Source organism: Cupressus sempervirens, chromosome 4, assembly GCF_028749045.1.
Source record: "Cupressus sempervirens isolate cs-2001-9-10 chromosome 4, ASM2874904v1, whole genome shotgun sequence".
NCBI lineage: Eukaryota > Viridiplantae > Streptophyta > Pinopsida > Cupressales > Cupressaceae > Cupressus > Cupressus sempervirens.
The window spans coordinates 225,132,718-225,149,421 of NC_143121.1; positions in this window are offsets into that span (position 1 = coordinate 225,132,718).

A 16,704-nucleotide genomic window follows, 5' to 3' on the forward strand; every position below is an offset into this window, starting at 1 on the left:
AAATATGTGTTCAAATAGAAACAAGATGTCTCAGAAAAACTTGAGAAGGTAAATTCAATCATAATTCAAAAAGGTCTTAGTCTCGATTTATACGTTGAGCAAAAATCCTTGAAAGAAGAATGGGAGGAGCTTTGCAATAGTGAGGAGATTTATTGAAGATAAAAGTCTAGTGAACTATGGTTAAAAGATGGGGATAAGAACACAATTTTTTTTCTTGAACCTACAAGAGCTAAAAGGGCTGTTAACACTATTTTTTCAATTAAGCACTTAGAATCTAGTCATCTTATAGAAGAAGACAATGGTATTAAGGAGGAAGTTGTTCGCTTTTTTAAAAATCTCTTGGCTCCCCCCCATTTGGATCCTATTGATGATAATTTGATTAATGATTTTATTAGTTGTATTCCCCCTCTTATTAGATAGGATCATAATAGGATGTTGCTTGCCTTTTTCACATTGGAAGAAATTAAAAAGGTGGTATATTCATTCCCACCTGACAAAGCTCCAAGCCCAGATGGATTTACAACTCTTTTTTAGCAAGGATTTTATTGGTTCAGACTTATTAGTAGTGTTTGAAGAGTCAAGATGGAACGCCAAGATGATTAGGAGCTTTAACTCAATTAACATTGATATTATTCCAAAAGTTAAGCACCCGGTTGCTTTTGTTGACTTTAGGCCTATCTCATTATGCAACATGATTTATAAATTGATTACTAAAGCTACATACATGAGGTTGCAACAATTTATTCCTCATATCATTTCCTTAGATCAAGGTGGTTTCGTGCCAGGAAGAGAAACATGTGAAGGTTTTGTAGTTGCACATGAGACTCTTCATTCCATCAATTCTCATCAGTTGTCTAGTTGTGTGATCAAGCTTGACATGATGAAGGCCTATGATAGGGTAAGATGGTTTTCCCTCTTTAAAATTATTTCCAAATTTGGTTTTTCAAATAAGTGGTGCGGATGGATAAAAAATTATATTTCTAGTGCCTACTTTTGAGTCATTATTAATAGAGAGTCAATTGGTTTTTTCCCCTCTTCTCAAGGGATTCATTAGGGTGATCCGCTATCTCTAGCTTTATTTATTCTTATGGCTAATGCTTTCAGCAGATTTTCACAATTGGGTTTATGGAAAGGAATTTTGATTCCTGGTAAATCTATCACAGTTATCCATTCCCTTTTTGCTAATGACACTCTTCTTTTTGGTAAGTCAAATGTAAAGGAAGCTACCCATAATAAGCATACCTTGGACCTATATTTAGAAGTTTTTGGTCAAAGAATCAATGCGAACAAATCCAAAATTTTCATTTTCAACACTAATGATGTAGTAGCATAAAGGATTTCTTCAACTTTGGGCTTCCCAATGGATCAACTCCCATCAGTTTATCAAGGCATTCCTTTTTTTATGGGAACTAATAAGATGATTTTTTGGCTTCCTATCATTGATAGAATTAGGGCCAGGATCTCAGCCTGGAAAGCTAGATGGTTATCTTTATCAAGTCATATTTTGCTAGTTAATGTTGTCCTAACAGCTATCCCAAACTATTACTTGTCAATTCTTAATGCTCCCTCTTCTATAGTCTTGCAAATCCAAAAGATAATTTGAGATTTTATATGGGATGGAAATTTGTCAGATAAAAAGAATCTTCCTCTTGTTTCTTTTCTTGAAATGGCTCATGATAAGGCATTTGGGAGTGTGGGTTGCATGATATTGCTACTAGAAATAAGGCTTTTGGGAGCAAGCTTGTGTGGAAAATGCATATGAAATCTCATACAAAATGGTGTTCAATCATGCAAGAAAAATACTTAGATTCTCCAAGTCCTGCCAAAATTTTTATTGTGTCTAATCCTCCTTTAGGTTCAACCATACAAAATTTTATGATGTCTTCAAAGGATATTATTTGTAATTATGTTACTTGGGAAATTCATAGTGGAGAGAAAGTAAAGTTTTGAGAAGACTCATGGAATGGATTTCCCCCTCTATGTAGACAAGAAAAGTTGGATGAAGCATGCCAAGTCCTAAAAGCTGAGTAGGGCTCCTCTTTTTGGGACTAAGTTTTGGCAATTGAAATTCATTCAAGAAGGGTTCTATGGAAAGAACCTCCAACACATCTTCTTAGTTAGCCAAGTCTCCTTTCTTTGAGGGAATCTCTTGCTAAAAGAATTGTTTTCCTTTCTAATAGCGGAGATATAGTTATATGGGCCCCATCCAAAGGTGGTGATTAATCAATTAAAGAAGATTATTATGGTCTTGGACAAATACATAATTTAAGTAGGTAGTGTAAACCTTTTTCCTTTTGTTGGAACTCCATTGTGTTGCCCAAGGTTGGATGTTTTGCTTGACTAGCCCTTAGAAAAAGGATTCTCACCAGTGAATGGTTGTCTAGGCTAGGTATTGTTGAATCTTTTATTTGCAAATTATGTAACAAGGAGCTAGAAACTACAAATCACCTCCTTCTACAGTGTCCCTTTGCTTATCAATGTTATGTTTTTGTGTTGAACAAGCTTCAAATGTCTTTACGTCTGCCAGATAGTCTTTGGGACCTATTTCAATCTTGGCTAGTTGGGACCTATTTCAATTTTGGGATCTCTATTTGCTAGTATTTGGAAGTGCATCTAGGCTACTATGGTCTTGGTCATCCAGTGGCAGTGCAACAAGATCATTTTTCATAATGAAAAATCATACCTAGAATCTATTCTGGATAGGATTGAGAATACAATTTCAGAAAGAGTAAATGCAAATATATTTAGTTGTGTGAATAATATTTTAGTATCTTCTTAGGAATATATTCTTCTAAAATTCTAGAAACAAATTAAATTACCTCTAGGTTTCTCTACAAACTAGAATTCTAATCATCAATCAATCGGCTTCATTATAAAATGGTCTCCCCTATCTAGAAATTTTCTAAAGTTAAACTTTGATGGTTACTCTCATGGGAACCCTAGTAAGTCAACCTTGGGTGCTTGTATTAGGAATTGGCAAGGTGAAGTAGTTGCAATCAAAGTAGATGTTTTACCAGATGGTGCTAACAACCTTGTAGAAGCTCAAGCCCTATTGGCAGGTCTAATTTTGGAAAAGAGATGTAATGTTTCCACCATCCATATTGAACGTGATTCTATGGTAATTATAAATTCTTGTCTCTCATGGTCTTCTCATACTTCGAAGCTAGCCTATATACTTCAACAATGCTCAGATTTAATTGACTCTTTTCAAGCTACTTGTTTCTCTCATACTCTGAGGGAGGACAATAAACTGGCTAATTGTCTAGCTAATCTTGGTTGCGAAGGATCCATATTTGAAATTCCCATGCTTAGCACAGTGCCATACTTGGAACACAAAGAAGATGAATGAAGCTTAATAGAAACTAGTGCTATAATTGATTGTCGCACTTATCATTTAATTGGCTATTAGTTTTAACACTCTTTGTGCATTCGAGGATTCATCTTTTTTCTAAAAATGGAAAGTATGGAGATGGCATTCATGATTCATCTCCCAGATGTTGATTTCAATGGTATTTCTCTAGTTCAAAAATGCTCCAATTAGATAGACAATTCAATGTTCTCTTGATTTTAGTTAAATCTTTTAGAAGGAGAGGTTCACTAGCAAAATTGGACCTTGCTTATTGCTGAGTATTTGTATATACTATGTTTTGGGAATTCTTGCTCAGTATAAAGTAATTGTAGTTTTCTATAGGTATGTCTGGCATGACATATCAGCCTTTAACACTTTTATACTTGGGATAGGATTCAAATTTTTCTTGCTAGTTCTTTCTTAGATGAGCCCTTGAACTAGTTTATTAATAAATATATTATATAAGTGATATGTCCCTTTTTGATTTTTTCTTTTTTTTAAAATTGAAGAAACTAATTGGAGGAATCTATACTTGCACTACAAATTGACTAAAAATAAAAATGCTAACAAAAGTAACCCTTCCTAAATTATGCTTGCCAATGAACTAGAGAATATCAATTGGTAGTGCAGTGTTTCTCTTACTTCTTGGATTTATCACCTGCAATTCAAGGAGGAGAAGGTTAAATCAGTAGATAATCCCTCTTTAATTATATTACCAATTCCTTGTCTAGTATCAATAATTTGTTCAAGTATATATATATTATTTTTAACTTCCAATTAGTTAGTATTTAAAAGTAAAGAGAGTAGGGTTGAATACATTTAAACGTGTAGTCTAAAAATTCAACCACTAATTCAATTAACCCTAACTACAACTTTCATATTAAATAACATGTAACTATTCAAAAATAAGTTTGAATTTAGTTGTGATATAATTCACTAAATAAATTAAAAGAAGATTTGGAGGAGATTTAATAATTTTAAGTAGACAATAAAGTGCAAGGTGAAAGAGTATTACCCGAGTGTCTTGATTTAATGAACCTGAGCTAGCAAAAGATTATTTAACTATGTTTAAGTTTCAAATCCTAGAATACTCTACAGGAGTGAAAAAAATAAATTTAAGGGATGGATGCGATGTTCACTAAAATTGATCACACTAAAGAAGAGATTAATAGCCAGAGAATAATCATGAAAAGATGAATTGTAAAGTTCAAGCTCAAGAAGTTCTTAGTGGATGTGTACATGAGTGGATCAGCTAAAAGGGAGGACAAGGAAGAAAAAGGATCAACTCTTAGGAAGAAGATGGACTGAAAAAGTGTTCTAATCAAGAAAGGCAATCCTAAACCTAACATATTAAATATATCTTGTCTTAGACATTTAGATTTTCATTTCTCAATTAATATTGATTTCACAATATATAACTTGACCAAGGAAATCCCTCATCTAACAAACAATAATAACATTCACTTTTTGTTTGCAAGAGTTGGATTGTACAATTGTGATCATAGGTATAAAAATATTTCCGTAAGATATTTCTTCAGATTTTGGTTTGAGTTCACTATAGTGTCCCTAGAACATATCGACACAACATGAATTGTTTTTTATAGTTAGCACTACATTGACTTGTTCCCTGTCACATTTGTAGATCCCAATCTATGCTTTTTAGAGCTAAAAACAATCTTCTAATATGCATTTCAAGGTGTCTTTCATACTTATATTATCCCCAACTCATTATTTTGTTAATGTATGTGAAAGAATCATATTAATTGTTATGTTTTTTTTTATGTCAAGCCTTAATTAAGTAGAGTGACATATCATTTGATTGGTGAAGAGGATTTTAAGAATAATTTTTGATAAGTGTATGGTATTTAATGGGCACTTAATAAGTTAGATTGTGACTATATAATATTTTTTTGATTATTTTGTATGATTTGAGTAAGTGCTTTTATTAAGAAAAGTAGCAAGAAATGTGTGCTAACCCTAAGTACAATCAAAATGATTGACACCAATAACAAAATTACCAATTCCTAGTAATAAAATATAGATATAATCATACCTACCTCTTTCAAACACAAATGTCCACAAGCAACTGACCATGGTGAACAATTTCAATGAATACTAGTATCAAGATCATGTATAAGAAAGATATATTTTCTAGTGAATGAAGGACCATGATATTTACTAAGCTACTAGGAATGTAACCAAGCACCAAATGAAGAAGTGAAATAAGAGTAGCATAAATGTGAAGTTCTAGTGTTAACTAAACCTAATGTCGATCATCCAATATGTAATGTTAACTGAGCATGGAATAGGAAGAACAATTTAGTTAAGAATTAATATGAATATGATAATACATGAGCTAGAGGAAGGTAAGATTATTGTAAGTACAATGGAATACTTGGGAGATTATATAAAAGTATCTAAAGAATTTTTATTTAATGGATGGATTTCATGTTCATTAGTGTTGATTGATTTGAGGAAGGAGATTGATAAGAAGAGGATAGTGAAGAAAACTTGTGTTATGTAGACGAAGATAGAGAACTATTAAGTGGATGTGTAAGTGGGTGGATCATATAGAAAGGAGAACAAGGAAGAAAGAGGATTGAACTAGGAAAGAGATAGAGTGAAGAAGAGATGCAAACAAGAAAAGAAATACAAAAACTAATAGATAATTCTACTACTACTCTCTAACCATTATAGCAAAAAAATTCTTAAACAAGTGGACCTAACAACCTTAGTTATAAATCCATTGTGTGGTTACATTCCATTGAATATTTTTTAAAGTCTTTTAGAGAAAGCCACTCTATCAATATTTTAGGAGTGCTAATGTCTAGATGATATTTTTTGGAAATCCTCTAACAAGGTCACATTAAAAATGTGTTTCTAACCTTTCATAAAGCTAGAACCTAATAGAGCTCACTTTTGAAGAGCAAAATTTTTGGGTAGCCTATCCTAGGTGTCTTTTTGTTGAACAAGGTTTCCACAACAAATACTTGTATCAAAATTTTGTGAATACTTATTGTGTTACATGTTATTTCATGTTTATTATTTATTGTTGCAACTCTGTACAAACAAAAATTTTAATATGATACTTAGTACAAAAGGTTAATAGTTTATTATATGATTAAGTTGAACATTAGATATTGTTATTGAGATATTGATCTAAAAGCCCAAATATTTTTATTTTGTGGAAAATATTTAAAGGCCCCTAGGATAAATGGATATAACTACTTCACCTCCCCTCTTAGATGTCTAACAATTTGTTTCAAAGATAAGTGTTTGAAGGAAAAATTTTGAGGGGTCTTAAGCTAAAGATTTGAAGATGTATAAGATAGAGGTACCAAAGTTGAAGGAGGAGAAGTTTTGTTCATGGAAAAGTAGGATGATGTTGCACCCATGTGGGATTGGTGACCTTCTATTATATTATCATTATAGCTAGTATACACCATCAAATCGTCGTAGGACATTTGAGGAGATGAAACCGAAGAAAGAACACAAAAAAAATGATGATTAAGATTGCTTTTGTACTAAGTGTTGTTGAATTTGATGATGCCAAAGACTCTTCTACCACTAACAAGATGTGGGACAAGATGATAATTATACATGGAGGAGAAAGGAACACATTAGGAACAAGAATTATGAGGGAGATGAGGAGCAGAGGAAAATGGAACCAAGATTTGCAGCTGATGAGCAGAGGGAAATGGGGTCAGGATTTCCAGCTGCCATTCAAAGGGAAATGGAATCAAAATTAGGAAAATAGTCGCTTAAAGAAAGGGCAAATATGGAACAAGGAAAATACGTTCCCAAAAACCTTTCAGGGCTTCCAACAACATGCATTCCCAAGTAAATTTTCATCAAGGAAATTGAATAAACAAGACTTTGCAGGAGATGATTCCCTTAAAATCTTCTCAAGTAAAGTTGTTGTACAACCTGCCAAACCCTTTTTTGTTAATCCTAGGTTTCATTTTCAATCTAAGATCACTAAGCATCCTCTACAATCCAGAAGCGATCTGTCATGACGTGAGGGTATTTCAAGATTTGAAGTGGGTGAAACATTGAAGACTGGTGCCCGCAAGGGATTCACCAAACACCTTTTGAATGTTTAGCATGGGTGGGAAAATAATTTCAAAAAACTAGTACGTTCTTTCCCTCACAAAAGCCCCAAAGAAAAAATTGGCATAAGCAGCAGCATTTTGACATATCCTACGGTACTCCTCCAGGCTTACCTATTTAGTTACAGGGGCAGAACCCACCTTTACAATCAAAGGTTCAATCTATGCATGTCCCTAATCCACCGCTTAGAGGAGCTCCCGTCAATCCAAAAATTGTGGCTAGAAACCTATACTCACTTCAATTCATGAAGAAATATAGCATCAAGGCCCTCATCCAAAGGATCTAGAACTTTTCTTTGTGGACCATCTCATTGGCAAGCATATTCAGTAATTATAAAATTCTAGCCTAATTGGTAAGTTTTCAAACCCTAATTTGATTTTTAGTGATATTACGAGTTGGGCTCAGGATTTTTGGCTAGGTTTAAGGGAAATCTTCCTCATGGATTCAAACTCCAAGTTTTTTATTGCCATTTTTTATTCGAGTGAAGAAAGAGATAAAGTTCATAGGGAGAAAGGATTGTTTTGTCAAGGATCTAGGCTTTGTACTTTTAATTGGTACCCTAATTTTAAGGTGGATCTAGCTATTTGTCAATTGTTTCCTATGTTGATAGCATTCCCTTCTCTACCACCAGAGTACAAAGACTCGGAGATAGTTTAGATTATTGCTAATTAGATAGGGATATTTCTCAAGCATGATTTGATTCCCTATGAGTAGCCCAATCTTGAAGTTTGTTTACTAGTCTCCCAAAACAAGACCCTTCCCAATGATATTCTACTCAAAACTATTTGGGGCTCTTGGAGACAGTTGATTAAAGTGCAAGATGCATTGATCATTTACAAATTAAAACACCAATTAGGGCATTTTGTATATCAATGTGACTCTTATAGAGGGATCATCAGTAAATCTATGAATGTCTGTGATGATAGGTGTACCGATCCTTCTAAATGTTCTGTTCAGAGAGGCTCTAGCTCAATGATAGTGGAGAATAATGCAGAGTATGGGAGATTGATCAATACCCCTATTTCACACAAAGTTCTAGATGACCAATAGAATAATAATCATATAGTGGAAGAGATCCCAGATCGATCTCCACTAGAGATAGAACAAGATAGTGTTAAGAGGTTCATTTACAAGTTATTTTCATCCATATATTGATGGTTTATACAAGTGATTTCAAAAAGTAGTTAACCCCATTTATTACTCTCCTACCCGGATATGATGGGAAACAAGGATCAAGAATCACCTCTGATACAATCCCATGAGCTGGCTAAGTTCAAAAATTGGGAAGACATGCTTAATGTTCTTCGGCATAAAGCCACATATTCCAAACCATTTGAGGTAGAGCTCAAATTTGTGGCATCACATCTCTTTATCTCAATGAATAAGAATTTTTTTGATGAAATTTTTGTTTAGGAAGAGGAGGATGAATGTGAAGATCCAAGGGAAACACATATTCAAAATATGGACAATATTGTACAAAATACAACTACTAATAGGGACCTCTCGACTATACTTTTAGATTCCTTCATTTTTTATTTGACTACATCCTCTCAATTGGTGGAGATTGTAGAGGCTATGCATGATTTTGATTTGAATAATACAACCGATCCAGTTCTCTAGGACAATTTAGCATTTACGCCTAAGCCAATTATTGCCTCTACAATTGGTTGGCCTTAGCCAATTATTCATAATACTATCTTAACTCTAGTCAGATTGGTTGAGAACACAAATGTGATGAGTTTAGAGAACCCAACTATACTAGTGAATATGAAGCAAGATTCACACATTATCCCTGATCAAGAAGAACATACATCTCATAATGGTGACTGCAATAATGACAAGATGATTTTTGATTATTCAAAAACCCTTTCTATTGCTCAAAGTCAAATGATAGAATTATATATAAAGAAAACACCCAAGAAAAGAGGAAGAAAGCCTAAGTCTTCTAAGACAGGAGAAGAAATTGAGGCTAGTTTACAATCCACTCTTGATGATACTTTTACCCCACACAAAAGAAGCTTGAGGAGAACAATGTGTTCTCCTTGAGTTCAATGAAGATTCTTACCTGGAATGTCAGAGGCATCAATGCCTCTGACAAATGGCATCAAGTCAAACAACAACTAGACTCTTTGTCTGAGGATATTATTCTTTTACAAGAAACAAAGTTATCAGTTGATACATATAATAAGATATTCAACAATTGGTCATCTTGGAATTCAACTCATTCTCTAGGTACAGGAGCATCGGGGGGCTCACAACACTTTGGAACCCAAAAACAATATTTGGTCACTTTATTAAACATGAAAATAATTGGTAACTACTGCATTTCAAGCATTTTGATCTATCCTTTTAGATTATTAATATTTATGGTCCCTCTTCAACACAAGAAAAAAGAGTGTTATGGAAACATGTGTCTCAGATAATACAAGAACAGGTCAAGGAGAACTTCATATTATCAGGTGATTTAAATGCCATTATCAGTCCTGAGGAAAAGAAAGGAGGAATACGTCCACCACCTAGAGCTATAGAAGATTTTTAGAATTTCATATGAGATAACTAGCTGATTGACATTATTCCTACACAAGGTAAATTTACATGGGTAAATCATAGACAGGGTTTTTTACAAACTACTAAGAGACTAGACAGATTCCTTGTCTCCCAATTCTAAAAAATTATTACAATTTTTAGCCTCTGCTAAAGTTATTCCCTTTTTAGATTCTAATCATTACCCATTGGTACTTAATATATCTATCCCTTCTTCAGTTATACAACACAAATCTGCATTTACTTTTTAGCATATGTGGTTTAGACATCCACACTTCCTCCCATTATTGAAATAATGGTGGGTATCTGCTCTATATGTGAGGGTAATAGAATGTTTCAATTTTATAAAAAACTTCAATTCTTGAAATCTTAGATTATATTATGGAACAAGCATATGTTCAAAAATGTTTTTTCTCAAAAGGGACAAGTAGTTAAGAATTTAGAGGATGTCCACTCTCACATTATCCTTAATGGTTTGACTATGGATCTATATGTTAAACAAAAAGTATTATACGTTGAATGGGAGGAGCTTTGTGGCAGAGAAGAGGAATATTGGAGATAGAAATCATAGGAATCATGGCTTTAGGAGGGAGAAAAAAATACTAAGTTTTTCCACATGTTAGTCAAACAGAGGAGAGCATCAAACACTATTTTTCAAATTGGGAGTTCAGATTCAAATGATATTTTGTCTAATGCAACAAGCATTCAAAATGAGGGTGTTAAATTTTTCAAAGATCTACTAGTCCTAGCTCCAAATGATCAGCCATCTCATGTTCTCACTGAGGAGATTCTCTCAACAATCCCTTCCTTAATTACCTCACAAGATAATGCTTTTCTGATTAGACCTTTTACTCTGATTGAGATTAAGGATGTAGTGTTTTCTATGTCTTCAGATAAAGCTCCTGGTCTAGATGGTTTTATAGGTGGCTTTTTTTAGAATGTTTGGATTTTATTACTTTTGATTTTCTCCTCGCAATGGAGGAATTGAGAAAGCATAGCTTCATGCTTAAGAATTTCAATTGCACCAATATAGCCTTGATTCCTAAATCTTTATCTCCAAGGACTCTTGCAAAGTTTAGACCAATTTCCTTATGCAACATCATATATAAGATATTCACCAAGGCTATATATCTAATATTATAGAAGCTTCCCACAAAAATTGTCTCTCCTGAACAAGGTGGTTTTGTTCCTAGGATTGAGACAATGGAAGGAGCTCTTGTTGCACATGAAACACTGCATTCTATTAACTCTCATCAGCTTTCATCATTCATTATCAAATTGGATATGGTTAAAATATATAACAAGGTCAATTGAAATTTCTTGTTTAAGGTTCTTCTCAAGTTTGGTTTCTCTCCTAAGTGGTGTAAATGGGTTAAGGCTTGTATTTTTGGAGAATATTTTTCAGTCATGATCAACGGGGCTCCTTCGGGTTGTTTTTCGTCTTCCCAAGGTGTAAGACAGGGTGACCCCCTATCTCCCTCATTGTTTATTATTAATTCAAAGACCTTTAGAAGATTGGTTACCTCTAGACACATAAATGGAAGTTGGAAAGGAATTCAATTGCCTAGATCTACTATATCCATCACACACTCTTTATTTGTAGACGATGCCCTATTATTTGGGTTTGGTTCTCTTTAGGAAATCAGATCATTTAAGCAAGTCCTTGACCTTTATACTATCATTTTAGGTCAGCAAATTAGTACTCCTAAATCAAAAGCTTACATCATCTTCACCAATGCAATCCTTTTAGACAAGATTGCTAACATTTTGGGCTTCCAACAAGAATTTTTACCATCAAAATATTTAGGAATCCCCTTTTTTATGGAAACTAACAAGGTTGTATACTAGAAATCAATCATTAATAGAATCAAAAGTAGGGTTTCAGCATGGAAAGTTAGATGGCTTTCTCTCTCAGGTAAAATTTTACTCGTTAGATCTGTCCTCTTGGCTATAACAAACTATTTCATCTATGTGTTGCATGCTCCCTCTTTAGTGATTAAATAGATTAGAAAAATAATTACTAAATTCTTATGGTATGGAAATATGTCTAGACATAGAAAAATCCTGTTAATTTCATTGGAGGATATGATGCATGACAAAATTTGTGGTGAAGTGGGTCTCCATAATTTGGCACTTAGAAATAAAGCTTATGGTGGAAAGCTGATTTGGAAAATGATCCACAAACCAAATAGTTTATGGTCTCAAATTATGAAATCAAAATATCTTGACTCCTTAGATCCCCTTCAAATTTTGACTGCTTCAAACTTACCTTGAGGCTCTGAAATATGGAAGTTTATGACTGTATCTAGGCATGTGATACTTGATTATGTTTCTTGGGAAATTAATAATGGATGTCGTGCATTATTTTGGGAGGATTCATTGAATGGCCTACCTCCTCTAGCTGCCAAATAAGAGTTTTTAGTTTTCATTCAGATATTTAAAGACAATTGGGGAGCAAGGTTGTGGATTATGTGTCTCAAGTAGATCATCTCTCTTACAAGGTCAATTGGAAAGATCCTTCCAATTTGCCTATACCAGATCATATTTCTCTTTTATTCAATTAGGTTATTAGTGATAGGGATGTATTCTTTCTTGAACAAGAAGACATGATTTTTTGGGCCCCTGCTATTAATGGATGCTATTCAATCAAAGATGGATATTTGGCTCTTATCAGTTTGGAGAATAATTTGATTAAGAAAAGGGCTTTTTTTTCTGTTGGAATAATTGTACATTGCCTAAAGTAGGCTGCTTCTCCTAGCTAGCTCTTCGAAAAAGGCCATTAACAAGTGACAAGTTAGAAAGATTCAATATTGTCCAACAATTTAAATGCCTTCCATGTGGGTAGCTTTTTGAAGATATTGATCATGTTTTTCTTTAGTGTTCTTTTGCTCAAAATTGTTGGTTGTTTCTTCTTGGCAAACTTAGTTTTTCAATGCCACTGCCAAACTCCTTGTGGGATTTTTTTGAAGCCTAACTGGTGTTACATGTAAAATCTCTCCTAGCACCCATCTAGAAATGTTCCCCATCCTTGGTTGTTTGGGCTTTGTGGTGGCAAAGGAACATAAGTATCTTCAGGCAGGAGCAATCTGCAGTTAGTGCTGTCACTGACATGATTGAAAAATCAATTTCTGAACTGGTTATAACTAATATTAGGAAGAGGTCATCGCAAATTGGCTTCTCCATTTGGGATAATCAAAGTTTCAAAAGCTTGAAGCTTATATCTATTCCAAATCTTTTAAGCCTCACAAATACATTGAAGAAAGATAGATTGAGTGTGAAATGGCATCCTCCAGACCAAGGTGTTATTAAGCTGAATTTCAATGGTGCATCTCGTGGCAATCTAGGGATGTCTGGTATAGGTGTGTGTTTACAAAATCACTTGGGCATACCTCTATTTATAAAATCTTCACCTATTCCATGGGGCACTAACAATAATGCTGAGGCTTCAGCTTTGCTCCTTGGTCTTGTCGCATCATCATCTATGAAGATACCTTGGCTCCAAGTGGAAGGGGACTCTCTTATTATTATTTAGGCTTGTATTAATAGACAAATTCAATGCAGAAGTCTAGCATACAAGCTAAAACAGGCCTGGCGCCTAATCAATGCTTTTGAAAATTGCTTCCTCAATCATACTTATCATGAAGGTAAGCAATTGGCTAACTACCTCTCAAAGTTACGATGTGATGGAAAGGAACTAGATAGTTGGGATCCAACTACACTGGCAGAGCTGTACCCAAATTTATTGGATATCACTAACAATGAAACAAGTTTGTCATGATTTATCATTTGGCACTCTCCATGTCATTATCCAGTACATTGTGCTAAAAAGTACTATTGTACTGTGAATGATGCTCCTAGCCTTCGTGATTTCATTAAGAATATGATTACTGGAATTATATGTACAGGGCAAAGAGATTAATGCTGCAGGAATAAACTCTAGTTTACTGTTCATCAGGATGTTGATTACATGTCAGTCTAATGGCTTACGAATGACAAAGTCGAAAGTCATTTACAGAAATATCATTTGCACACCAGAAGGCCAAGTCCTTCTCCTCAGATGTCTGCTTCTCAAGTGCCACAGCAGGTGGTTCTTGGAGGAATTTGGGTGCCTCCTAATCAGCGGCCACCACCCATCAAGCACCAGAACTTTATAGTCCCCTTTCAAATACTACCATTTCTCATTCTCAATCACACTATTGCCAATCACCAAAGCCCCAAGAACATTCGTCTTAGCCAAATCAGTCTTCCCAAATACAGTGTTCACAACTTACCTTTTGTGAAAAGCTTCACACTCCTTCACAGTCATTAAGCTCACCTCAATGGCCTTTGCAGTTGACAGGGCAATCTTCTAGTGCTAAGGGGACTTCTGTAGATGGTAGAGAGGAAAGTCTAGGCATTGGAAAATCAGAGAGTTCCTGTTGGAAAGGCAAAGAAAATGCTCAAAATGGCGAGGTGACTAAAATGGGTACTTCATTGTCACTGAGGAAACCTCTATAGTCTGTAGATGGAGATGAAGAAGATAGTAGAGGTAGTGAAACTGCTCTGAAGTTTTAGTTGATTGTGTAGGTTTTTTGCTGGCTGAGTGATTCAGGAGTCTCAACGGAGTGATAGCTTTTGTATAAAGTTGAGAATAGCATCATCAACTTGACCGGTCACATGGCTAACAGAATCTGGCAGTGTTTGAAAAAACTAGCAGCACAACAAATGAAATTGCAGGATTTGTTGCGGAGAAGAGTCATATCCAAAAAATTCAGAGTGGCAGTAGACAGAGCAGTTCAATCTACTAATGAATTAGTTTAGACCAGCAAAGTATGTTGAGACTCTGACTAGAAAGGTCATTCATACCCTAAGATTGCTAATGAAAGTGTTATTGAGGCTGTGGACTCCTTAAATCCTTTCATGCATGCTCGTGGTGTCTCTTTTATGGTTGAGAATTGCTCAACAACAGCAAGGCTTGGGGCAAGATAGTGGGCGCCTCGATTTATATTCTAATTCAGTCGGCCTTTTGTAGCTATTGATGGAGGCTTTCCCATTAACAAAGATCTCATCAGCAACTGCCTCTCAGATTTCAAACCTAGCTTTGATGAACTATAATTATATTGGCAATTTTGTTTACACAAGGAAAAAATGAAAATGTAAACTTTTTAATGAAACGCTCATCTCAATTGAGCTATCATGATAACTTAACATTGATTTGTAACCTCAAGCCTAGCTTAGATGAACTATAATTATACTCCCATATTTAAAATATAACCCTAAACTGAATAATCACTAAACCTTGTAACGGGAAAGAGTACTTCAGAAAGTACTTCTAGTCACTTTCCAAATATAACCAACAAAATCAACTCTCCCACTCTTCAACAAATACAAGTCAACAGTAAGATTTTGTACTCCCTGGAGAAAACAAAATCAACTCTCCCACTCTTCAACAAATACAAGTCAATGGTAAGATTTTGTACTCCCTGGAGAAAACAAAATTTAAAATGGACGAACAGAATTTGATCCAAATATAACCAACAAAATCAACTCTCCCACTCTTCAACAAATACAAGTCAATGGTAAGATTTTGTACTCCCTGGAGAAAACAAAATCAACTCTCCCACTCTTCAACAAATACAAGTCAACGGTAAGATTTTGTATTCTCTAGAGAAAACAAAATTTAAAATGGACGAACAGAATTTGATCCAAATATAACCAACAAAATCAACTCTCCCACTCTTCAACAAATACAAATCAACGGTAAGATTTTGTACTCCCGGGAAAAAACAAAATTTGAAATGGACGAACAGAATTTGAAATGGCCATATTTCGCTTTAATTCCCATGTGTTTGAAATGTGTTTATTGGTTGTTGGAAAGACAGAAATTTCAAAAGTGAAAATGGACGGTTGTGCTTCGTCATAGGAAATAGAGCCCCCAATTATTTTTCAGCTCATTCATTAGGCTTAGGGTTGAGAACTCTATATAAAATGCACCAATCTGAGTCTTATTCGCGTCCACACTCTGTGCTCAGTTTGAGCTTGTCACTATTTAGATCTCGCTAGTCCTCTGCATTTGTCATTGTCATTTTCATCCCTCGTGCAATGGAGAGCGGTAGTGGGAGTGGGAGCTCTGGACGAGGAAGTTGGTGGCTCTATTATGTCATTCCTCTATTGGCCAAGGACGGGCGTGGGTACATGCTGCACAATACTGTCCGCCGCAACTCTGCTGGTGGCCTCCTGCGCCGTTGTGGTTGCATGGATGTGCATGGACCGTGGCCAGAAAGAAGGGCGGCGCCGCCATTCCTGGGCCTAGGGGATTCCGCATAATAGGAAGCCTTGTCGATATGAGCCGTGTCTCGTTCAGCTGCTTCGCATGGAGCTCCTTCAATACTCCAATGGGGCGGAAAGAAAGAAAAAATTGGTGGCCCACATTGCAACAGAAGCAGATATTGGAGGGTATGTGGGCTTCTGGTGTACGAAAGCCATCCGAAGCCCGGGCAGCTCAGATTACTGCAGTTTTGCGAAAAGTAAATGCGAAAAGTGTTTTTCATTGGTTTGGAAATGAAACTAATTCTGACAAACGCAGGAGACAACAATCTGAAGCCAGAAGTAGGCGGTTTCCCTGTTGATATTGTTTCCAATGCGGTTGTTGTTGACATTGTTTAAACCATCCATGTGTTCTATTCCCAAGTATTGTATTTAAATAGGGAGTAGAACACATG